This window comes from Tenrec ecaudatus, chromosome 11 (genome assembly GCF_050624435.1).
Source record: "Tenrec ecaudatus isolate mTenEca1 chromosome 11, mTenEca1.hap1, whole genome shotgun sequence".
NCBI lineage: Eukaryota > Metazoa > Chordata > Mammalia > Afrosoricida > Tenrecidae > Tenrec > Tenrec ecaudatus.
In genome coordinates this window covers 68,828,123-68,853,704 of record NC_134540.1, presented here as the reverse complement: position 1 = coordinate 68,853,704, position 25,582 = coordinate 68,828,123, and the positions used below count along the sequence as shown (strand labels likewise).

At 49.1% G+C, this 25,582-nt stretch overlaps 1 long non-coding RNA gene across 1 annotated transcript; it reads right to left on the bottom strand.

The window, feature by feature from the left end:
• Positions 1-617: 617 nt before the first annotated feature.
• On the bottom strand, positions 618-23,835 carry LOC142461338 (uncharacterized). The gene is made up of 3 exons (XR_012786886.1): positions 15,712-23,835; positions 14,838-14,987; positions 618-3,015 (listed from the first exon to the last, which is right to left on the bottom strand). It is a non-coding gene; the product is annotated as an uncharacterized LOC142461338 (long non-coding RNA).
• Between the last annotated feature and the right edge of the window lie 1,747 nt (positions 23,836-25,582).

Sequence of the window (25,582 nt, the reverse complement as noted above, 5' to 3'; positions counted from 1 at the left end):
GATTCTCAGTACCTTGGCAGTTGTGCAGTGATGCAATGTGACATTTATTCAGTGATGTAATTTAGCCACTAAGTAAGGATGTAGTCATCCTCTACGGTATGATCTGATGTGATCACCCCAATCTGATGTAAGGGGATTAGGATGGGGTGTAACATCCTTAATTAGGTCACAGCCCTGAACTGATGTAAGGGGGTTTCCATGAGATATGGCGGGCATCACCTTTGGTCTGACAAGACAGAAAAGGGAACAGACAAAGAGGGAGGGGGAGACATACTGCACCCAAGAAAGAGCATCTGTGAGTAGAATCCATCCTTTGGATCCAGGGTTCCTTGTACTGAGAAACTTTCAGACCCAAGGAGAATTCATGGCAGAGACCTTCCTCTAGAGAGAAAGTCTTCCCCTGTAGCTGATGCCCTGAAATCAGACTTCTAGTCTCCTAAGCTTTTGTTTGTAAAACTTGTCCACTTGTGGTTTCTCTATTTTGACAGCACTAGGTGAAGAAGACACCTAACGTATTGAATTGGATTCTCGAGAGAAGCAAAAGCAGGGACACTTGTATGTGTTTGTCTAGAGAAAGAGATTGAGATGCAGAAATGGCTCACACAGTTTAGAAGCAGCTAAGTCCAGTCCAGCTCAGGTCTGTGCGTCTCATGTAAGCTTAAGGATTCTCTGACTGGCTTGTTAGTCTGAGTAGACTAGAGAGACAAAATGCATAGACACTCAAATGTATATAGAAAGAGCTTTATATACAGAGTAATCGTACATTAAGAAAACATCCCAGTCAAATCCAGATCAAGTCCATAAGTTCGATATTTACCCATATGTTCATTATCAGTCTGTAAATTCCTCTTCAGACTCATGCAACATATGCAATGATGCCGAATGCAGGAAGATCACAGACCAGTGGGTGGAAAGTCTTGTGGATCCAGTGGCGATGGAAGCATCTTTCTCCACGTGGCTCCTCCAGCTCCGAGGCTCTGGCTACCTTCAGCATAGCTCCAGGTGGCTGGTCAACAGGAATGTCTTGCAGGGAGTGAGCTTGTGTCCCGCCTCCATTGAGCTATTTATCTCCTTAGTGCCTTCAAATGAAGTCATCAAGCTGCAACCTGATTGATAGGATAAACTAAACCCTTTCGATCTCAAGTTGACAACAGATTATGTAACTACCACACTGGTGTAGCTGAGGAAGCTAATGAACTGGAGGCAGCATGAGAAAGCAGGGGGCCGCAGGTTGGTGGAAGCAAAGCTAAATGAATCCAAGGTTGCAGTCCGTTGACAGCTCCTGGGACCAGCAGGTGAGATAACAGGGGTTTGAACGACCAGACACAGGATCTGGATTCAGCAGAAGATAAAGGGGCAAGAAAGACCCATTCAGGGTCTCTCTCTTACACAGAAAACCACCTCTCCAAGGGGGTGTCAGGAGGCTGTGTCCTGATTGATAGGTGAGCCCTCCACCCCACTTTCACGCAGATATGGTTAGCTGACATAAATGATAACCATCCTACCTATGGACTAAGACCAGAGAGATCAAGAGACATCACACCCTCTCTTATTGTCCTAATGAATATCAGGCACGGAATGAGGTGTGAGGATCCAGGAGTGTCCCTGTCTTCACAGTTTACACTCTAGTGACAGAGAAAGCAATGACACAGCAAGGGCCGGGGGTGATGGATTGTGGAAAAGGATTGAGTCGGATAACCCATGAGGTGACTCGTAGCCCAGTGTGCCCAGGGCTTGTGTCCAGTTTTCTTAACAAAATGATGCTTTGCTTTATCCATAGAATATGGGGTCTTTTCAAAAGCACGTCTAAAACATTGACTGTGTATTGGAATACCAACAACGTTATAACTCAGGCTGAAAACGGAAGGCATGCACACCATGGGATAAGGCTTAGGTCAACCAGAACAAGATCTGGCTAAATTAGTGAATAAAATGAAAATGCAATCAAAATCAAAATTTAGTTCCTGGCTAAATGGAAATGATTTGCCAAGCTGTCTGGCTCATGACGGCTCAGCTAAAAGTTCACGATGAAGCAACAAGCCCGGGCTGCCTGGGCCAGGGTGAATAGAGAACAGGTTTCTGTGATTTCAGCCCAGGTTCACAGCGTTGGAGAAATTCCCCAGAACAGCACTGACAGAGGTGAGAGCAGAGTGCAGGACCCCAGGGCTGGACCTCAGCTGGCCTGTCTCTCTCAGGTCCATTTAATGTCCACTTTGTAAACAATATTGACTAGGTCATGGCTGAGGGAAGTCCAGGGCCAAGCACCTGGACACAGCCCAGGGTGTGTCATCCCTGCCTGTCTCAGGACTCCCGAGCCTGCCTTCCATGCAGCGGGAAGCCTCCCGTAACCAGAAGTGTCTCCGCTCACAAAACGGACAGAATTCACTGTTCTCTGTGCGTGTCAAAGGAAAACTGCTGACATGGCTGTGTGTGGGAACACCTGGCCCCGAAAGGCTCAAACTCGCGTTGAGTCCACAGCGGGCCATTCCCAGGAGACGGGTCGGGGTGGGGGACCAGGATTGATGGGAGTACCATCAAAAGGGCACTGAGAGGCTACCTGTCATAACTGAGAAAACAGTGTACTTCAGCAATGCTGCTGAATCCTTCCCAAGGCCCCTTCCATAAACAGGACTGGAGATCAGTGTCCATATCACTGATTTCGTGCCTTCCAAGGGTCTCAATGCATGTGTGAAATCTCTTCTGTGAAGAGGTTCAGGGGTAGAATTCTCCGCTGCACGAGACACTGATTTGATTCCTGGCCAATGTGCCCTAAGCTCAGCCGCCACCCCTCTGCCCGGGGAGGCTTACATATCACTTTGATGCCGAACAGGTGTCCAGTGGAGTTTCCAGATTAGAAAGAAAGTCCTGGCCATCTCTTTCCCAAACGCAGGCCATGAGATCCTGGCAATCCAACTCCCAGCCAGTCAGGGGGATGGCTCAGAACCAGGCAGAGGTCGGGTCTGTTGTGCTGGGGTCAAGTTGGGTCACAGCTGATTCCTTAGCAGCTAAAAACAACTAGGAAGAAAGGGGGGAAGGAAATGTGGAAGAGAGTGAGGACGGAAAGAAGAGTTCATAAAATCCACGAAAACCTTGTGCGCGCCTACAGAGAAATCCCCAGTGCCATTTCCTGCTACCCCAGTCCTTTTCTCAGCCCCCCACCCACCCGCCCAACCTGAGAAACACATGGATGATGCTTTGTCCTATCAAATCCTCATTTAAAACCAAACCATCCAACCAAACACTTTTCACCCAAACGAGGCACAACTCAACTAAGAACAGGAGCTGACAGCCCCGTCATCCGATGCCCCTGTTTCTCCTCAGTCTTCCCATGGCATGTCCCTCCCCTCTGGCCCTTGGCCATCACCATCTCTGCCTCTCGTTGGCCAAGAATGCCATGCGGGGGTCAACGGTAAGGTTGCAGGGAAAAAGCAAACAAAGAAAACAACACTGACCAATTCATGGCAGGGAACACCGTGACAGCCCTTAGGGCAGCAGTTCTCAACCTGTGGGTCTCCACCCCTTTGGGGTCGAGCAACCCTTTCACAGGGGTCGCCTGATTCATAACAGTAGAAAAATGACAGTGATGAAGTAGCAACGAAAGTAGTTTTATGGCTGGGAGTCACCCCAACATGAGGAACTGTATGAAAGGGTCATGGCATGAAGGAGGTGGAGAACCACTGCTCTAGAGCATCTGCACTGGGATCCTGAGCTCAACCCACAGAGGCCACGCTCACAGGCCACGCTTCTCCTGTCAGTAGGCCTCCCGGGAGGAGAACGTGGATCTGCCTCTTTAGGAAGGAGCACCGCCACACGGCATAGGAATTAGTATGGCCCCCAAGCCTTGATCAATGCAGCCCCGCCCCTGCCCTGCACTGGCCACTGGACAGAGAGGGCAAAGAACCCTTCTTTGCAACCCCCTTTCAACAACGGGCTCACTCGACTCAGGACCCAGACCATGCGGCTTACGGTGCCACAGCTGCCAATGTCACGGTGCCGGCTGCCCCTGTGCCCCTGTGCTTTGCCTTCCCCATCAGTCAGCCTGAGATTGCTCCGTGAGGACCCTGGCCAACATGCAGGACTGCCCTCACTGCTCCTCTGTACCCCTGGGGCTCACGGAACATCAGCATATACCTTTACTAGAATGCCACACGGGGCAAGGACCTCTAGGTACCTATCTTTGAGGGAACTATTTTAAACCCATGCCAAACCAAACTCACTGCCGTTGAGTTGATTCTGACCTGTGGCAACCCCATAGGACAGAGCAGAACTGGTCCTCTGGGTTTCCGAGACCAAAAATCTATACAGGAAAAGAACAACTCGGGTTTCTCCCAAGGAGTGGCTGGTGGTGGTTTTGAACAGTTGACCTTGCAGTTAGCAACCCAACATGTAGCTGTCACACCACATACACCCCCCACCACGTATACAGGGATCTATTTTTCAGTTCTCTACTTTTCAATTGATATATTTGCTATATAAATATACTGGTGTTCTACTATATTATACTTTTATAATCAGTTTGATGTTATCAGCTCACACAATCTCTCTCTCTCTTTCACACACACACACACACACACACACACACACACACACACACAAATAGCCTTTGAGATTTTGGAACTGCACTGAAGGTTGGGAATAATTGGGGCATGATTGACATCTTTTTGAAATTAAGTCTTGTTTTTCATTTGTGAGCATGGTGAATCATATTTTCTATCTTTTAAAGAGAAAGCAAGAAACTCAAACATCTTTAAACTCTATGCAGTTATACCATATAGCTTTAATTGCTAATATAAAGTCCTTTTCTTTGTTTTCTAATTAGCTATGCTAATACAGAATACTCTTACTAATTTTTTTCATTGATCTTTCTTGTTGGTATTAGGTGCCATCCAGCTGATTCTGACTCAGCAGGACAGAACAATAAAACAGAACACTGCCCAGGTCTGTGCAATCGTCAGAATCATTCTGTTTGCGCTCCCCATTGTGGCACACCATCTTATTCTTTTTCAATGGCTCTCCACCATGCTAAGCAAGATGTCCTTCGTTTTGGACTAGCTGCTCCTGAAAATATAACCGACGTATTTGAGATGAATCTTGGTGTCCTTGCTGACAAGAGCATTCGGGTCGTACTTCTCCCAACACAGATAGTAGTCGATTGAAAATAGCCATGGTTTGGGTCAGGCACACAGTGCTAGTTCGGGTTGACTAGGGAAACAAATGCATAGACGCTCATATGCGTATAAGAAGGAACTTTATATAAAGAATAATTGCATATTAAGAAAACACCCCAGCCCAGTCCAGATCAAGTCCATACAATTAGCCCGTATGTCCGATACTAGTCTGTAAATTCCTCTTCAGACTCACACAACACATGCACTGTTGCAGAATGCAGGAAGATCACAGGCCAGTGGGTGGAAAGTCTTCAGGATCCAGTGGTGTGGCGTGGGTCTCCACTTAGCTCCTCCAGCTCCAGGGCTCTGGCTGCCTTCTGCAAAGCTCCATGTGGCTTGTCAACAGGAGAGTGTGCTGGTCTGGCCTCCAGTGAGCTATTTATCTCTTTTGCGCCTCCAAATGAGGTCATCAAGCGGCAAACTGATTGACAGGCTGGACTCCACCGCTTCGCAAGTTGACACCGGATGATGTAATCACCACGCACACATTAGTCTTCAAAGCGGCATCCTTGCTTTCTAACCCTTTGTGGAGAGCTTTGTCCAATGCAAGATGAGGTTTGATTTCTTCGCTGCTGCCCCATGGATGCTGATTATGGCCCTAAGTGGGATGCAATCTCTGCGACTTTCTTTTCTCCCTTTGTCAAGATGCTGCTCGCTGGCCCCGTGGTGAGGACTTTTGCTTTCCTTGTGTTGAAATGTAATCGGCATCGAAGGCTACAACCTTTGATCTTCATCAGCAAGCGTTTCACGTCTTCCTCACTTTCAGCAAGCAAGGTTGTGCCATCTGGGCATCGTCGGTCGTTAGGAGCCTTCCTGCAACCCTGATGCCAAGTTCTTCTTCATGTTAGCCAGCCTCCTAGATCATTTGCTCAGCATTCCAGATTGAATACAAAAGGATGCAATTCCTATGCACGCCAGAACTGATTTTTAAAAACCTTTTATTAGAAATTGGGTAAAAATCTACAAACAGTTGTCAGTTTTGTGCTCAACAATCCATACACATTTGATCTCATTGCACTGACTGTCACTCCTCAGCGAACATCTCTGATCCTTCCTTCTTCCCTAGTTCTCTGCTCTGTGTCCTTGGGTACATGCTGTCCCTTTGCTCTCAGACGGTTGAGTATTCTAAGATGTGCGTACCGCCCTAGTGTTATTGCTCCCTTGTAGATCTATCATTTGGCTGAAGATTGAGCCATAGAGGTTAGGTCATTTCTAGACCTGAGGATGACTAACAACAATCATTTCAGGGGTTCCACAAGTCTCCATCTGGCCAATAAGCTGCATCCCTTCTATGACTATGAATTTTATTCCACTTTTTCTCCCACTCTGGCCATGACCTTCTAATGCAGCAGTTTTCAACCTGTGGGTCACGTGACCCCTTTGGAGTTGAACGACCCTTTCACAGGGTCACCTGATTCATAACCATAGCAAAATTACAGTCATGAAGTAGCAACGAAATAATTTTATGGTTGGGGGGGGGGGTCACCACAACATGCAGAACTGTATGAAAGGGTCGCAGCATGGGGAAAGTTGAGAACCCCTGGTCCAATGGGATCCCTTTCAGAGCAGTTGGTAGCGGTAAACTGCAACCACCTAGTTCTTCCAGTCTCAAGGTTGTAGAGACTGCTGCTTTCTTGGTCCCCTGGTTCATTGGACTAATTGTTTCCATGTGTCGGCAATTTCCCCACTCATGTTTTTCTCTGGACAGGGAGAGATCAGTAATTGCACCTTAGATGGCTGTTTAGGAGCTTTATGAGACACTAGTCGCCACTCATCAAAGTAGAATGTAGAGCATTTTCTTTGTGGGCTATTGTGTTAGTCCCGGTCGACTACAGAAACCAATCCAGAGACACTCGTATGGGAGAGAGCTTTATAACAGACAGTAATTGCATGTTAAGAAAACATTCCAACCTGATCCATATCAAGTCCTTACATCTGATATTAGGCCATGAGTCAGATACTAGTTCACAAATTTATCTTTAGACTCACACAGCACATGCAATGATGCAAAAGGCAGGGAGATCACAGGCGGTTGGTGAAAAGTCTTATGGATCCAGTGGAAGCATCTCCAGGACTCTCGTGAGTCTCAGTGTGGCTCCATGTGGCTTATCAACGGGAGGATGAAGGCAGAGAGAGAGAGAGCGTGTGTGTGACCTGCCTCCAGGGACAAAGAGAGGAAGTTCCTAGAGAACACGAAAAGGCCACACCCACAAGAAGGCATCCTAAGTCTGTGACCTGATTAACAGGCTAGATTCCACCACTACACTTATCTATCAAGTTGACATGAAATTATGTAACTACCACAGCTATATTATGCCAATTGCCCTTGATGTCCCACGAGGTCATGGCTCTGAGCATGGAGGCTTGGGGACTTATTCTCCTACGGTGTTTGGGCATGTCTAAGTAGTCTCCATAATTTTGTCCCCTGTGTGCTTATGAGAGCCCTGGTGGTGTAGGGGTTACTCAGTGGGCCACAAACCCAAAGGTCAGCAGTTCAAAACCACCAGCTGCTCTGCAAGAGAAAGATGAGGCTTTCTACTAACTTGTAAGTTAGTCTCAGAAACCCACAGAGGTAGTTCGCTGGCTTTAGGGTTGCTATGAGTCACAACTGACTTGATGGCAGTAAGAGATAAGCTTGCTCACATATATGGACATACATGAAGCAGAAGTAAATACTCAGGCACAAATATCTTCTGTCAAACTTATATAGGTATACTCTTACTCTCCCTCTACATCCTGCATGTCTATTGATGAAACTACTCAGAGATCACCATGAATTATTATGAGATTCTGTATACATAATATCTACCTTTATTGCCTTTACTTCTTGAACTCCTGTTACGGTCTTTCCCTTCCTCCACCATTTTTTTTGCCTGCATCCTTCTAATTGTTATTGTGGTCCCCTTCACCCCAATTAAATCATTTATATCCTCTAGCCATTCTTCCCTCCCACTGCTAGTAATCATCAAATATTGTTTCCTTTAGTGTGGAAACCTTGTCTCTACTTTTTACAATAATCGTCTCATACAATATTGATGAAGCAATATCCTTCGGTGTGTTCATATGACTGCCTCTTGGACTACATACAAGTTCCACATGAGTAAAACGAAGTGTTCTGGAATTCCCATTCGTTGAAAGGTAATAATATATGATCCACAAAGTCAAATGCCTTTGCATAGTGAATAAAACACAGTAAACATCTTTCTGGTATTTCCTGCTTCCAGCCAAGATCCATTTGATGGCTGTAATGTTATCCCTTGTTTCATGTCCTCTTATGCAGCCAGCTTGAATTTCTGGTGGCTTCCTGTCAATGTACTTACTGCTTTTTGAATTATTTTCAGCAGTTTTACTTGCATATGATATTAAAGATACTGTTTGATATTTTCCACATGCTGTTGGGTCATCTTTTGGGGGGGGGGGTGAGCACAGTGATGGATCTCTTCCAGTCAGTTGACCAGGTAGCTGTCTTCCAAAATCACTGGGTCTGTGTGTTGAAACAATTTCATCCCGAATTCCATCCATTCTAGGGGCCTTGCTTTTCACCAGTGCTTTCTGTTGAGATTCAGCTTCTTCCTCTCTTTATCCCTTCTTGATCATAAGCTACTTCCTGAAGTAGCAGAACGTGGACCAATTATTTTTGGTTTCGGTGATTCTGTGTATTCTTTACATCTGTGTGTGTTCTTGGGTCATTTGACCAACTTAACCCACAGCCACCGAGTTGGCTCAGAATCAGAGTGACCCTGTAAAGCATTTCCGGGGCTATCTATCTGGACAGGAGCAGAGAGTCCTGTCTTTCTCCTTTGGAGCACCTGGTGGGTGTGAACTACCCACACTGCGGTTAGTCCCAATGCATAACCCACTGCAGTACAAGGACTCATTTAAATCCATCAGCAGCACAGCTTCAGGCATGAGTTTTTTTGTTTTTCACTTCTTTCAACTTAGAAATGCCGAATGCTCTTCTCTTTTGGTTTTCTAACTCCAGGTCTCTGCACATCGGTCACCCTAGCTTCCCTACAGGGCAGGGCACCTTGCAGAGGCTCTTCTCACATGGAGCTCTCACATTTATTGGACCATCTTGCCATCCTAATAAATTATTCAATGATCCCCTTGAATTTTTGATGTAGGTTATCATCTTGCCTGCAAAGAAGGACATTTTTAGATTTCATCTGTTGATTGTTATGAATGATTTTTAATCATTTTATTGGGGGTTCATACAACTCTTATCACATCTATACATCTTCCATTATGTCAAGAATTCTTATAACTGTTAGGTGCTTTATTCCCGGCAATAGGAGCACCAGGACAGTGATTAACAGAAGCACCGCAGACATCTTGTCTTATTCCTACAGCTGGCAGATAAATTTCCAAAGTTTCACTCCTCATTATGATGTTTACTTGAGACTTTTAGTAACTCCCTTTTGTTATATTACAGAAACTTCCCCCCTCACCCCCCATCGAAACCCACTGCCATTGAGTTGATGCCGACTCACAGCAGCCCTAGGTGGGGTTTCCAGAGCTGTACAGCTTTCTGGGAAGCGATCGTCGGCTCTTCTCCCAAGGAGTTTTGGACTACTGACCTTGAAACCAGCAGTCTAGTGCCTGCCGGGCCCTGCGATCAGAGCTCCTTAAGGAAGTTGCTTAGAATTTCTGTTTTGAGCACCAACTTGCTTATTTTAAATCATTCGACTCATTTATTTTAAAGTTCTCATGCCTTTAACATAAATTAATGTAGGCTACACATTTATCTCTAAATACTTTTTGTTGTAACCCGTAGTTTTATACACAGTACTTTTTTTTACCCATCTGTTCCAAATAATTATAGTTTCAATAGAAACTTCCTTTTTAACCTATGCGTTATTTAGGGATGAATATTTAAGTTCCCATATATATGAGTTTTTTTAAACTATCTTTTTTTATTGATTTGCAATTTAATTGGGTTAAAAAACAAAACCAGACCCACTGCCATCAAGACAAGGCCATCTCATAGTGACGGCAGAACGGCTCCTGTGGCCTTATGGGAGAAAGGCCTTCTCTCCCAAGGAGAGGCTGGGGGCTTTGGACTGTGGACCTGTGGATCTCAGGTCAGTGATGAGCCACTAGGACACCGGGGCTTCCGGAATTGGTTTACACTTTGGCATTACGACCTGTGTGGTTTTGATCGAGTCCGGCTATCTGTGGAGTCTTTGTGACCCAGTGCAGTGTGTGGCCAATTTTGAAAATCATTTATTCATAATCAAGAAAGTGACGACACAGGACCATGAAATTATGTTTGTTACTTTTGTTTCTTTTGTTATTTTTGACTGCTTGACTAATCCATTTTCGATGACGTTAGATGGGTCAAAATCTTCTACGTAAAACCATTCAATCGGCTTACTGCATTATGCGATGTGCCCGTGTCAGGAACATGTAGTCAGTGTACCAGGTACGCTCCCTGGGTTGAGAGTCGGGACACCTGGGTATACTGTAACAAAATAGGTGGGGAGGGCGGGGGAACCAACCACCTCACTTCAGACTTAGCTTCCCCCACCCCCTCCCACTGGCACAGGGTGGGGAGGGCCTCGAGGGCCCCCCCCTGCCCTGGGGCCTTCTCTCCCCTTTCTCCAGGTTGCCTCAGCTTGGAAGCTTTCAAGGTACAAGTGCAGCAGGAAACAGCCCCCCACCAGGCAGCCAGCTTGCTCATTATTGTTCAGCTTCTGAAAGGGAGGCTGTGGTTCCACCGCAGAGATAAGTGAAATCACAGATGAGGAGAGCCCAGAAGGTATTGATGACTTCCATTCACCAGCTTTGCCTGGGGGGACAGTCCTCCCCACTGGGGGGGCGGGAGGGGGAGGGGGGGGAGTCGCCAGACCAGTTCAGCCAGTTCTCTGCCTTTCCAAAAGCAAGCTCAAACTCAAACAAAAGCCTGGGCCTATGAATGGGGAGCATTCAAGGGAGACTCTGAGTCACCCTGTGGACCTACTGCGTGCCCAGCCCTGAGGTCTAGACAGCGGAGTGGGGCCCTTCTGTTTACTCTCTGCACTGCCTTTCCAGGGGGTTCCTCCCTGTCCCCTCCTTCCTACCTCCCCCACCCCCTCCCTCTCTCATTACAACTTTTTATCAGGCGGCACCATCACCCTGGAGACTCCCAAACAGAACACCAGACATGCCGGCTGGGGCAGCACTTACAAAATAAAAGCCCTCTTTTCCGGTGATCTTGCACTTTCGGATCAGCCAGGGTTAGGCCCGCGGACGTTACTCCTTTGGGTAGCATGCAAGCTGTGTGTGAAATGAAAAGGGAGCAGGTTCTTAGTGGGGTGCTCCCAAAGGGTAGGCAGGAGCTCTGGGAAGCTGTAGGAGGCTGTCACTGGGTTATGAAGTGCCGTCCAGGCCCCGCCACACCTCAGCGAAGTCCCAAGGGCCCCACTGGGCTCAGGAAATGCAGGCTCCCTAGGGGACCGATCTCAGCTTGGTAAATTGCACCCATAGCTATCCATCACTGAGGCACACAGACCTCCTCCGCCGCCCTCCTCCACCCTGCACCTCCGCTGAGCAGAGCTGGGCCGCTTGGGGTGTCCAGGATGTCAAAATCTCGTGGGAATGGGGAATGGCGTGGTCCCAGAAAGCCTGGAGTACCAGTGCTGGGCAAAGAAGGGTGTTTCAATGCTTGCAGACCGTGACAAAGCTTTTTATTGAGATGCTTGTATCCGTGCCACTTTTACTAGACAGGATGATGGGGACATGCCCACAAATATCAGTGGAAGCTGTCCCTGGCACCCATGCCCCCCGGAGAAGGTCCAAACCCCTCACTTCTGTTCCTGAGGCCCTCAAAGCCCACAATTCCCTCTCCTTTTAATTTCTAAGCTATAATCCTATTATTTCCCTGCCGGCCCAGAGCCTACAGCCAGCTTACCTATCGACGGCCCCCAAGGCTTGGGGCCCCACGTGCTCTGCAATGCCCCATCCTCCATGTGGCTGCTCCTCTCCCTCGCCCACAAGACACTCTTTTGTCTAAAGGTCTCCCTCTGTTGGGTGTACATCCTGCTCCTCTGAGAAGCCTCCCGGGGCCCCTTACTCTCAGTTGGGACTTCTTTTTTCAGTGCCTTTCAGCCTAGCCTGGCATCTAGCTGCGCACTCATCACCCGAGCCCCCCTGGGTAAGGACTACATGGTGGTGTGTTGCTGAGGAGGACCTGCATTGCCAAGGACCCCCTTGTCTGGAGAGGTCTCCAGTTGGCATGGGCATTGGGCCCAGGCAAATTTGGACTCAAAGCGGGCTTCTCCACAGACCCGCTGTGGAAACGATTAAACCTGATCATCAGCAGGCTCGCCCAGCCTCATCTTCATGTCAGTTCTCCCAGCTGTGAGAAGAGATTAAAAAAAAAACCAACTTATTCTTTTTTTTTTTTACAATTTATTAGGGGCTCATACAACTCTTATCACAGTCCATACATATACATACATCAATTGTATAAAGCACATCCATACATTCCCTGCCCCAATCATTCTCAAAGCATTTGCTCTCCACTTAAGCCCTTTGCATCAGGTCCTCTTTTTTTCCCCCTCCCTCCCCGCTCCCCTCTCCCTCCCCGCTCCCCCCTCCCTCCCCGCTCCCCCCTCCCTCATGTGCCCTTGGTAATTTATACATCGTTATTTTGTCATATCTTGTTCTATCCGGAGTCTCTCTTCGCCCCCTTCTCTGACGTCCATCTCCCAGGGAGGAGGTCACATGTGGATCCTTGTAATCAGTTCCCCCTTTCCAACCCACTCACCCTCCACTCTCCCAGCATCGCCCCTCACACCCTTGGTCCTGAAGGTATCATCCACCCTGGATTCCCTGTGCCTCCAGCCCTCATATGTACCAGTGTACAACCTCTGCCCTATCCAGCCCTGCAAGGTAGAATTCGGATCATGGTAGTTGGGGGGAGGAAGCATCCAGGATCTGGGGGAAAGCTGTTCTTCATCAGTACTACCTCGCACCCTAATTAACCCATCTACTTTCCTAAACCCCTCTATGAGGGGATCTCCATTGGCCGACACTTTTCAAAGGGTCTTTGACAGGATCACGGGAAGCAGCATTGATGGAACCCCTACGATGCAGATTCCCAAGCCACCTGAGTTCACAGGTGAAATTCAGCTCCTGTGCCTTGATTGCCAGGTGGCGCCGGACCCGAGTATGGTCTGCAGGCACTTACGGGAGCCAGGGGGTTGGCCTCGTGTGATGGGACCTACTTATGACTCGAGATACGGAGACGGAGCAGAGAAGGTTCAGAGATGGGGCAATAATCCAGCGTCGTTGGAAGGATCCCTAGGGCGTAGGGTGGAAGATGAGCACATGGTCACAAAGGAGATAGAGGGGAAGCCGTCAGTTTGAAACCACCTGGTGCTCCGTGAGAGGAAGATGAGGCTCTCTGTTTCCACACAGATTCTCAGGGCGAGTTCTCCTCTGTGCGGTAAGTGAGCATCAACTCAATGGTGGGGAGTTTGGTTCGGGTCGGGCCTGGTAGGTTTCTGGAGTGGGTGACACCTCGGGTCTTTGCTTCGCACGCTGAAAGAATTCACCCCGAAGCATGTTTTGTGATCCAGCTGAGTTTTTATGAAGGCTAGGACAAGTTACAGGTTTTACAGTCTCCAAAGGATACACGCGATTTCTGGAAAGCATGCTAAGCTGTGTGGAAGCTGTGCTTGGGCTCACCACTGGGCAAGAACAACCACGTGGGAAAGAGCTCCCACACATGAGGAACGGGGTGGGGCGGGGAGGGGACCTCGGGAGGCTAGAAGCCCAAGAATCCTACAGGCTAAGAGCATGTGGGCCCGAGGCTGTGAGCCCTGAGGCTGTGGCCCCCAGGAGACCCAGAGCAGGTCCATGTGCACCTCCCCCTACACCTGCGCTGACCAGGAAAAGGGTAAAAGACAAGACGGCCTTCCCACAGCCAGGTTATTTCAAACCTCTGCCTGTGAAGCCATGGCTAATGGTGTCGGCTGACCCCATGGGATGAGTTAGCCACACCTGTGTGTGTGATGGACCTGAGGTGGGTGTGCCCAAGGTATTGGTTTTACCTGGGCCTAGAGACCTGGTGTCTGTGCGTGCTCTGTTTGGGGTCTTTATAAGTGTCCAGTGGTTGCCTGATCTTCCAACCTCCTCTACGGGGCTGTTGCAGACATGGGAGAGCCAACACGCTGTCCCCAAGCTGGGTACCTAACGGTACTTTCACCCCTTATGCCGAGGAGCCGCTAACTCTCCTGAGAGAGTTATTGGGAAGACAATGGTGAGCGAAAGTACCCCAGGCTCAGCGTGAACATTATGCTCTTTACAAGACCCGTCTCTGCGGGTTCAAACCCACAGCCACTCCTCAGGAGCCAGGGGTCTGGACTAGTGTGCCAATGACAGGAACGTTCTGTTGCGTATATAAAATGAAGAACAAATCCAGTCCCCTCCCCGGGGAGCTTCCCTTAGCTCGTGTCCCCGGTGTAATGGTCTTGGCCCGGCAGATGCTTTAGACGTGTTCATTCACTCAGACACTTGAGCGCCCAGGGGAGAAGCAAACAGGCAGTGTTTCCTTACAAAACCTCCACCGGGACCCTGGAGGCGGCTCTTTAAACAAACCATTAATTGCTGTTGTGTGGTGTTTCCCTGTCTCCCCCTAGCCCCCGCCAGCCAATTTGACTTCAACCCCATGTGACAGAGTCGTACCATGGGACATGCTGCAGGGTTTTCAAGGCAGTAATCTTCCCAAAAACCGATCTTGTTCTGCGTGGGCTCGAACTGCGCGCCCTTCTGCTAGGAGCTCATGTGTTGGGCTGGGAACTGCAAGTCGCCCTCTGAAATCTCCAGCCGCTGCTCCTGGGGAGGAAAGAGTTACCATCTCAGAAACCCACTGGGGCAGTTCTACACCGGGGCAGTTCTACTCCGGTGACCTATAGGCCGGGCCACTGAGAGTGGGAACTGACTGGAGGCCAGTTAGCAGCCGGGTGTGTCACCATTGCACCACCAGGCCGCCTTAGGCCTTCGGGATAAGTTTTGTGCAAGATGACAAAGTGCCGGCATGGGGTTGGGGGTGGGGCTGCGCTCTATTGCTGGCCAGGGAAGGGCATTGAGTTGGATGTGGAGGACAAGAAGAAACCAGCGTGAGAAGAAGCCGGGAAGCGTGTTTCGGCTGCTCATATCCTGAGGTAGGAAAGCTGGAGCTCCTAGGCCTGCTGCTCTCTTCCAGTCCTTTCTGCCTGTCCGGTCAGAGGGAGCCCAGCCCACGGCTTCCCTCTGCACTTGGAAAAACCCCAGGCTCTTTAGCATGGACTAATGGCCCCATCACCGTCTCACTCGGTCCCCGTTCTCATCTCAGGCAGAAGGATTGGAGGGCGGCAGCAGGCACAGGAGAGGGCGGCCTTGGGTGGATGTGGAGGATTCTCGGCTCATAAGGCTGTCGGTGCTGCCATCGGGCGGGAAAGCCGTGCATTACTAAGAACCAAAGGGGCCAAGGAGAGAGAAATTCCATGCAGTTTAGAGCATGCTGGGAAGGGATGGGATTTGAGTTCAAAGGTAAAGACGCAAAGACAAGGAGACTAACTTGACACCAACTACGGGTGGCAATATGGACAAGAGAATCCATCAAAAAGCCTGCTCTGTTCCCGATTCATCCCAGTCCCCACGCTCCAGGAGGAGGTAAGGCAGCTGTCCACAGGGCCTGCGCATTACTGAGCAGACCGCGTCCAGAAGCCTGGCTCCGTCTGCGTGAAGGAAAGGGGAGTCAGAGGTCCACTGATGTCCAGAGCTGAGAGATTTGAGGAGGCCCAAGTTTGAATTTGAACATATTTTTTATTTGTTTTCCCTGAGTGATAGAAGAGCTTAGTCTTAGTAATTGCTGAGATCAATGACAAAGGCGCCCCCCTCCCACTGGGGAGAACACACGGTCATTTAATAGTGCAAGCTGTACACTGCTGACAAGCTCCTGTTCCCAAAGGTTGGGAGTCTCCCAGAATGGCCTCTGGTAGAGCTCTCATCTTCCCTGCAGGAGACCCGGCTCACATTCATGGCCAGCATACCTCCTGCAGAGCCACTGCCTGTCTGTCAGCGGAGACTGCATGTTGTCATGATGCTGAGCGTCCAGCCCATGACAGGCGAGGAGGAGAGCTCTGGCGCTCAACTTCTGAACACCAGCCAGGGGAAGTCTAATGGTCTGTGTGACCTCAGGGATCAGAGCGGCCACAGGGGTGACCACTGATCATGAGGACGGCGCCGGATCAGGCGGGACTTTGTTCTGTCCTGCCTGGGGCTCCCCCATGAGTCAGGAGTGGACACCACAGCAGCTGACAACATAGCCTCTTCTCCTCGTGTCTTACATCTGTGTGGGCTCTTTTTTTTTTTAAAGATCTTTACACTAAGTGCTTTATTATGAAACACAAAATGCATCTCTCTAATCTCCCCCAGACAGTCAGGTAGCTGGAGGAAGCACAGGGACTAGGTTGGAAGGGAGCAGAGCCATGTAGGGCTTGTTGCTCGCTCGCTCGCTGTGAGTGGACACTCATATGGTGACCCGTGTGCGCAGAGTAGAGTTTTTGAGGCTGGGACTTCTTGCAGCAGATCATCAGGCTGTCTTCTGAATCTGCGGGCTTACCGTATGCAAGTCTCCTTCCCCTGGAATCCTGCGCATCCAGAATGAGTTAGACCGTAACGTGGACAAACAGAAGGGTTAATACGTTCTCGCCAATTCTGTCCTGGAAGAAGTACGGCCAGAGTACTCCTTAGAGGCAAGGATAGCAAGACTGCGTCTTACATACTTGGATATACATGGTTAGGAGAGACTAGCCCCTGCAGAAGGATGGCATGCTTGATAAAGTGGATGCGTTAGTCTGGGTAGACAAGAGAAACAAATTCATAAAGATGCATAGATGTAGTAGAGAGCTTTATATACAAGAGCAGTTGAATCTTGAGAAAACACCCCAGCCCAGTCCAGATCAAGCCCCTAAGTCCACTATTAGCCCACATGTCTGATACCAATCTATAAAGTGCTCTTCAGAATCACAAAACACATGCAATGATGCTGAAGGCAGGAAGATCACATGGTGAGGTGTTTTGTTCTGTTGCGCACAGGCTTGTTATGGGTTGGCACCAACTTCATGGCACCAAACAGCAACAGCTACTTCCAAACGAAAGGAAAAAAAAAACATTGTTGTGAACTTGATTTTGACTTAACAGCGACCCCATAGGGTTTCCAAGGCTGTAAGTCTTTATGGAAGCAGAGCACCTTGCCTCTTTACCTGCGGAGAGATGGGGGCGGCTTCTAGCTACACACTTTCCAGTGAGCAGCTGAGTGCTCAACCACTGAGCCACTGAGCTCTGGCTACAGATCTTTTTTACTTTTGAAAAGGAATAATACCTCTTGCCACAAGCATGGGATGGAAGGAGGCAGGCACCCTGCTGAGATAAATTCCCTTTCAGGCCATTTCAAAAGAAGAAGAAAGCACAAAAATGCAACTCCCTGCTGAGGCAGGAACTCTGGCTTTCAGGGCCCTTCCTCCTTGTGAGGGGGCTCAGAGAGGGGTTGCCCACTGTCCTCCTGGTAAACCAGGTGGCTGTTTGGATTCTCAGCAGGGAAGGCAGCAATCACATGATTCCAGGAGGTTTTTCCAATTGGAGTCAGGCAGCCTCTATGGGACTTACTTGCTGGGCCCCAGCAAAGAGCAGGGACGCAGGAAACATTCATTTCCTGTTGGAAGACGCCCTGAAGCCTTTGAAGGAACAGGTGGTACAGAGTGGGAAAGGGTGAGTCTGATTTTTGTTCCTATAAATCTAGGCCAACAAGATGAGACCCTGACAGCTGGTGCTGGGCCCGCTGGAGAAGCTCAGGGCCTCCTGCAGGAAGGCCCCAGGGCCCACCAGCATCCTCCACCTGCTTCCCTCCCTTCCCTGCCTGGGATGCTCCTCTCCCCTGCACCTAAGGTCGGGCGCCAGGTGGCAATTCCTCCCGGAAGCCCAGCAGTGTATTGTTAAAGAACATTGAATGGCTGAGGAAGGCAGAGGACAAGACAAAGATCAGTTGATCCTGTTTTCAGTCTACACACTGGGATCACTAGGCTCATTCTAAGGAGATCCGATGGTGCTGAGGGTTAGGCCTTGGGCTGCCCACGGCAAGGTTGGCTGTTCAAACCCACCAGCTGCTCCTGGAGACAAACATGAGATTGTCTGCTTCCATAGAAAGTACTGTCTCAGAAACCTTACAGTGTTGCTATGGGTCAGAATTCAATTGATGGCAGGGGGTCTGGTGTTTGGTTTTAGGTTCATGCTAGCCTCTTTCTAAATGGAACTCTGGAAATTCCACGTGGCTTAAAAATTACGTGATTGTGAAGGGATCCGTTATCAGGCATCAAAGAACAAAAAAATCATATCATTGGGTGCACATCTGCATGATATGATCGCCGAGGACATACGGGTGCTTAAGCAAATGTGGTGAAGAAAGCTGATGGTGCCCGGCTATCAAAAGAGATAGTGTCTGGGGTCTTAAAGGCTTGAAGGTGAACAAGCAGTCATCTAGCTTAGAACGAACAAAGCCCACATGGAAGAAGCACACCAGCCTGTGTGATCACGAGGTGTTGAAGGGATCAGGTATAAGGCATCATCATCATAAAAAAAAATCTTACTATAGTGAACAAAAGGGGAAATGCAGAGTGGAGACCCAAAGCCCATTTGTCGGCCACTGGAGATCCCCTCACAGAGGGGTCTAGAGGAGAAGATGAGTCAGTCAGGGTGTGACGTAGCACCGATGAAGAATACAACTTTCATCCAGTTCCTAAATGCTTCCTCTCCCCCTGCCCCCCTCCACTACCATGACCGAATTCTACCTTGCAAGTCTGGATAGAGCAGAGGTTGTACACTGGTGCATATGGGAGCTGGAGGCACAGGGAAACCAGGGTGGGTGATACCTTCAGGACCAGGGGTGTGAGGGGCAATATTGGGAGGGTAGAGGGTGAGTGGGTTGAAAAGAGGGAACTGATTACAAGGATCTACATGTGACCGTCTCCCTGGGGGATGGACAACAGAAAAGGGGATGAAGGGAGATGCCGGATAGGGCAAGACATGACAAAATAATAATTTATAAATTATCAAGGGCTCATGAGGGAGGGGAAAAAAGAGGACTTGATGTAAAGGGCTTAAGTGGAGAGCAAATGCTTTGAAAATAATTAGGGCAAAGAATGTACAGATGTGCTTTATACAAGTGATGTATGTATATGTATGGATTGTGATAAGAGTTGTATGAGTCCCTAATAAAATGTTTTTAAAAAATCCATTGGTGGAATGCAAGGATGGGCAGCCCTTCGACAGCTTATGTTTGATAGTCGCAGATGGTGTAGAGTTGTGGCCAGAGGGGCTTCTGTTGGGAGCCCATGCTTCCCCCATGCTCAGATCCTTCTGACTTTCGAGACGCTGCTTCCAGGGAGCTGCGCTGCTGTCGCTCAGCCGTCACACACAGGGCTCAGGTTCTGTCAAAGGCGACCGTCTTTCTTTAAGACTTGTTGGCACATCATTGTTTGGACCTAACCTTCAGGAAACTAGTTCCATTATTTTTGTATATGAGTTAATTTAAGCACAAACTCTCCTTGGAGACCATTGACAGAATATAGACAAAGCTTCAGCTCCTCCCACTTTCCCTTGGTATTTGCTCTTCTATGAATCTTCTGTCCAGCCTGTTTGTCATTTTTCTATTGGGTAATTTGTCTTCTACCTTACTGACTGGTTAAGGTTCTGGGAAATAATAAAGTATAGCTATATGCACTCCTCACTTATCAACATGGCTAGGTCCCACAGACCAGGTCGTTCTATGGAAATTGGCATTAGAGGAAAACAGAGGATGACCATATCAGATCAAACATGGAGGCTAATTATACGGTTGAATAACTGCCAAAGCACTGAGAACTGTGGTCTAGCCACGCGGACGTGTTATCGAACCCATGAAAGCTAGCATCGCTCTCACCTTGAGCATCAGTGTTTGCTATTGCCGGAGGTACGATGTGGATATGCAAAATAGTAAACTGCTCACTCTTCCCATAAATGTGAAATGTCAGCTAATGGGATAACTACTGTATATACCACACGTAAGCTGCCTCGAATATCAGCCTAGGCACCTAATTTTACCACAAAAACTGCTTAAAGATGTACTGAAAAAACTCGGCTTATACATGAGTATATAGGTAATAAGTGAGAAACAGGTGACTGTGTGGCAGCAGCAAGAAGCAGAGCATCGGTAAGATGGACACAGTGGCCGCAGCAAAGGCTCAAACATGACAACCACCAGGTCAATGTGTGTGTGGATGAACGTATAAACATATACAAATACATCTGTGTACACACACAGATATAGAAACAGAAAGCTGTGGGCGTGTGTCTATATAGGTGGTGTGTTAGGCTGGATTACTTAGAGACACGCTCATCTATGTGTCAGAAAGAACTTTATGACAAGAAGTAACTATGTATCAAGAAGGCGTCCTGGCCCATCCAACTCAAGCCAGTGTGCTCCTCCACCAGGCCCTCTTCAGACTCCTGTTGCCACAGGCCCGGGGGGTGGAATGGTGACGCGGGAAGCAGGAAGATCACAGGCTCATGCACAGGGTGCAGCGTCGTGTGGCTCCACAGGTGGTAGGAACATGGCGGGGAGCTGGCAGCTCTCGGGGTTGGGTGGCCCTTGGGGCAGACTGAGTTCTAACAAGCAAGAAGTAGTTGAGAGAGGGCAGTTCTCAGCGTCCCTCACAATTATACAAAATGCCTATGAGATCAGAGAGATGCCATCAGGCTTTGATTGACAGGTTTGATTCCACCCCAACCAGGGGTGTCTAATTGACATGATGCCTAACTACCACAAGTACACACACACACACACACACACACGTTTATGTTCATACAAGGAGCCTTCAAAAAGTTTGTGGGTCAGGTCCATTTTTCTTGAACTTTTTGCAGCCTCTCACATATGAGAGACAGCTTGCAGCCGAGTCTCTTTGGGCTCGTGGCAGACCCGTGGGTGTCACAGTCAAACTGGGCTCTGCTGGGTTTTCAACGGGTGACTTTTTGGAAATAGATAACCAGTCCTTGATTCTGGGACACTTCCCAAGAGACATAAATCTCAAGCCTCTGAGATTTGCCACAAAACATGTTAATCTTTGCACCCTCGGGAATAGGAGAAAGAAGAGAAAATATCTTACATTTAGCTTCTTTTCGTCGGCCGCTTATCTTTTATCCCAGTTTATCATGATTTCTAATTTTAACTCAGAAGTTTTGAGTCTTGCCCAAGCTGACAAATCACCCTTTCTTGGCTTGCCTCTTTGATATGTGTTTTGCTCGAAACCTTCTCTCCTGATACTCCAAGGTCATAAACATGCTCTGCTGGATTTCCTTCAGTACGTTAGTTAGGTGTCCCTTAAAGGGTAGCTGATGGTCCCAGCATGCTGATAGTGATCCCAGGCCCCGTCGCCCCGCCTCCCCACTGACAGGAAAGACCACCCCGGCTCCAGATTCCAGGAGTCTGTCTTCCTTTGGATTCTTTGCGTTTCGTGCCTCACTCTCCTCCGCAGGACAAAGGTGGTCTTGGCTGGGTTGCAGGTTGATCTGGGACATAGAGACTGCCTTGTACTGTTTTTTTTTTTCCTTTGAAATTGCAAATTCAGTTCAAGTTTATAAAGAAGAGCATCAGCTTTACCTTCAACAACCCATGCACATTCTGTTTCCGCTCACGGAGTGCAATTCCCACAGTGTAACATCTCTGACCCTACATCCTCCCCATGCTCCCTGCTTCCATCCCTCTTTCTTTCCCAACCACTCTGACCTTCGTCCTTGGGCAAATACTGCCTTTTTGGTCTGAAAAGGTTGTTTATTGTAAGGTGTGCTTACCTCACGGATGTTATGTTTCACACATAGACTTGTCTATGGTTGCACGAGGAGGCCTGGTGGTGTAGTGGATACTCACTGGGCTGCTAACCACAAGGTCGACGGCTTGAAGCCACCAGCCGCTCCTCAGGAGAAAGATGAGCCTTTCTACTCCCATAAAGAGTTACAGTCTCAGAAACCCACAGGGACAGTTCTAGCCTGTCTTATAGGGTCACGATGAGTCAGGATCGACTTAATGGCAACGAGTGAGTGAGTGAGTGATTATTGGGTGAAGGAGACTTGATGGTGGAGTGGGTTACATGTTGGGCTGCTTACCGCAAGGCCAGCAGTTCAAACCACCAATGGGGCAGTTCTGCTCTGTCCGGTAGGCTCACTGTGCATTGGATTTGACTCCCCGGTAGTGGATTTTGTTTTGCGTCATGTTTGGCTGAAAATTGACCCATGGGGGTAAGTTCGTTCCTGACCTAAAAGATGGCTATGAGTCATAGTCTCAAGGGTTCTGCTTTTTTCGATATGACCAGTAGGGTTCTTTTTATGACTTTGAGTTGTGCGTCCTACATGTTTTTCCCCACCCTATTCAGGACCTCCTCATGAGAGTCCCTTTCAGAGTAGCTGGTAGTGGTAGCTCGGCACCATCTAGTTCTTCTGGTCTCAGGCCTTGGCAGGTGGCGTTCATGTGGTGCTTTAGTCCACCAGCCTCATTGTTTCCACACGTCTCCCATAGGCAACGCTCTCTTTCTCTGTACACAGACAGGTCAATAGTCGTGTGGTCTTACATGGCCACTCATGAGTCTGTATGACCCCAGTCGCTGCTCACCCAAATCAGAGATGCAACACGGTCCGTGTGAACTAGGCCGTGTGAGATGAACTTGGTGGGTCCCAAGACTGTGGTCTACAGCTCCGCATTCCCTCAGCGTGTTTGCTTATAGCTAAGACGTTTTCCTCCTTTGCCCCTTGTCGGCGCCAGTTGTCAAGGCCTTCCTTTTCCTTGAATTCACGTTCAGCGTTCATGGAAGCAGTAGTCAGGAGCTCCAAGGACGCGCAGCATTGGGCAAATGTTTGTTCAAGACCCCTGTAAAGTGTTCACGAGCACAGGTGTCATTTTGAGGACTAAGGTGCAAATGACCCAAGCCTCCTCGGTACTTTTGATCACCTCATATACATATGAAAGTTAGCCGATGAATAAGGAAGACCACAGAGGCATGGCTGCATTTGAATCACGGTGCTAGCAAAGAATATTGGCAGTACCACGGAGTGCCAGAAGAAGCAGCACATCCGTCTTGGAAGAAGTAGAGCCAGAATGCTCCTTAGAAGGGAGAATGGTAAGACTTCATCTCACCTCTTTTGAACATATGATCCCTTTTCAGTCCCTGAAGGACATCCTGCTTGGCAAAGTTGATGGTCAGCCCCATAGAGGAAGACTTTCGACGAGGTGACATGACCCAACGGCTGCCACAAAAATAGAGTCAAATGTTGACGTCGCGAGGAAGGCGCAGGATCGGGCAGTGTGGTGTTCCGTTGTACGTGTGACTCAGCGGCACCTAACAACAGCCACCACCACAGCAACACACCCCACCAAATTCATGGCTAACTTTGCAGCTATCATGTAGAAATATGCTCTGTCAAAGCTCTACCTATTTCCCACGGGTCCCTTTCCAGGGGACTCTTGAGGTTATTTATACTGCAGGGGTTCAGGGAATTCTTCCCCAATTCCTGGAAAGGCTTGCTATTCACGGTTTGCTTTTTGATCTCCCCCTTTCCACCCTGGTCGAGAGTGGAGAGTAAGCCGAGTCAGTCCAGAGATTGATCTGTGGACAAAGGCTGACTTTATCTCCAGACACTATTTGCTAACTCATTTGAGAGTCCTGCCAACGATTCACATCAGCGGTCGCCTCCTATGGTTTACACAGTCTGCTCCTTGGGAAACGAGGGCCTCTGTCTGCCCTGGTCTTGGGGCAACGCTGAAAGCAACTAGGCTTGGTTTGACCTTTGGTTGGCCAGGCTCCCAAAAGGGAAACATCTGAGTGTGGAAAAAGGACATCCCCTTAGAAAGCACACCCGGCTGCCATGTGACTGAACAACATGGCTTTTTGGTGGCAAGAGTCCAGCGCCCCCTCTCCGGGTGGCCACCCTCGGAGGTTAGCCTGGAACCCATGCTCTCTTTGCTTGGCACTACAGAACCCTCAGTCATGAGGGCGGGCCAGGGCATGGGATGTGCATCTAGGTCTCTTGGTCTGGGGCTCACACTGCTACATTGCACAGATTGATGACATAGCTTTCTCCCACGCTTGCCCCTTTTCTCATCAACGTCCCTTCTCCTCGGAGGATGTTAAAAAATCCTACGATCAACTTTTTCTAATGCTTACAGCTTCAGCTATGCTGAGCGAGCTCTTCCTTTCTGGCTTCCTGACTCCAGGCCTTTGCAGATTGCTTTGCCACGAGTGTGGTGTGTCCGACAGCCTCATAGGCATGAGAGCATCGGGCATCGAATCAAGAGACCATCGGAGAGTTGATGCGTTGTCATTATGGTGCTGCAAGGAAAATGGAAGGCACTGTGGGTGCCTGAGGGATCTCTGGTGGCATCGTGGTTACGAGTTAGGCTGTGAGCTGCGAGTAGGGCAGCTGTTCGACACTAGCCGCTTGGAGGAGAAAAGATGGGGCTGTTCTCCTCCCCCAAGAGTGACCGTCTGAGAAACTCACAGGGGCCGTTGTGCCCTGTCCTGTCGGCTCACCAGGAGTCAACACAGGCTCGATGGAGCAAGTTTGGATTTTACGAATCCCGACAGACAAAGAAATCGGCCTTGGAAAAAGCACAGCCAGAACACTCCTTAGAAGTGAGCAGGTGGAGACGTGGTCGCCTGTGCTTTGGACATGTTACCAGGAGAGACCAATCTCAAGAAAAGGACTTGGTACCGCAGAGGGTCAACTCAAAAGAGGCCGACCAGCCGGGTGATGTTCTGACACAGTGGCGGCCACGGTGGGCTTGCACAGGACCACCGTCGTGGTGGCGCAGCTCTGGGAAGCAGTTCGTTCGGCAGTAGCCCGGTGGCTGGGAGTCTGTCCTTGATGGCACCTAACGGAAAGCAACCATTCACAGCAGAGGCCACTTCCTTGTGAAACATCCACCCTATGGCAGACGAATGGCTGACAACTGCCGATGGCAGAGGTAGACATGGTGACGTTAGGAGAGCGCACCTGTCCTGAGATGGCATGGGGGAAAGGCCGCTCTTCCTCCAGGGTCGATGGGAGTGGTCATTTCACCCCGCCGAAGTGAAAGGTTTTCCTCAGATGCAAATGTCCGCTGAGGACTATGGGTAGGGCAGAGAGGACAGCAGTCAACAGACTCAGCCCATATCTGCCACGACACCTGAAGCAAACCTCTTTGCCTCTCTCCTCTTCAGTCTCCTCATCTTCAAAACAGAGGATCCCGCCTTTCCGGTGGGAAAACCACACGAGCCAATATGAAACACTCTGGCAACAAAAGATCTTGGGATTGTGGGAGTGACTGCTTCAAAGCCAGGCCGTGTTCCCACCTGAGGGCCTTAGCTGGTCCCTCGTCACCTCCA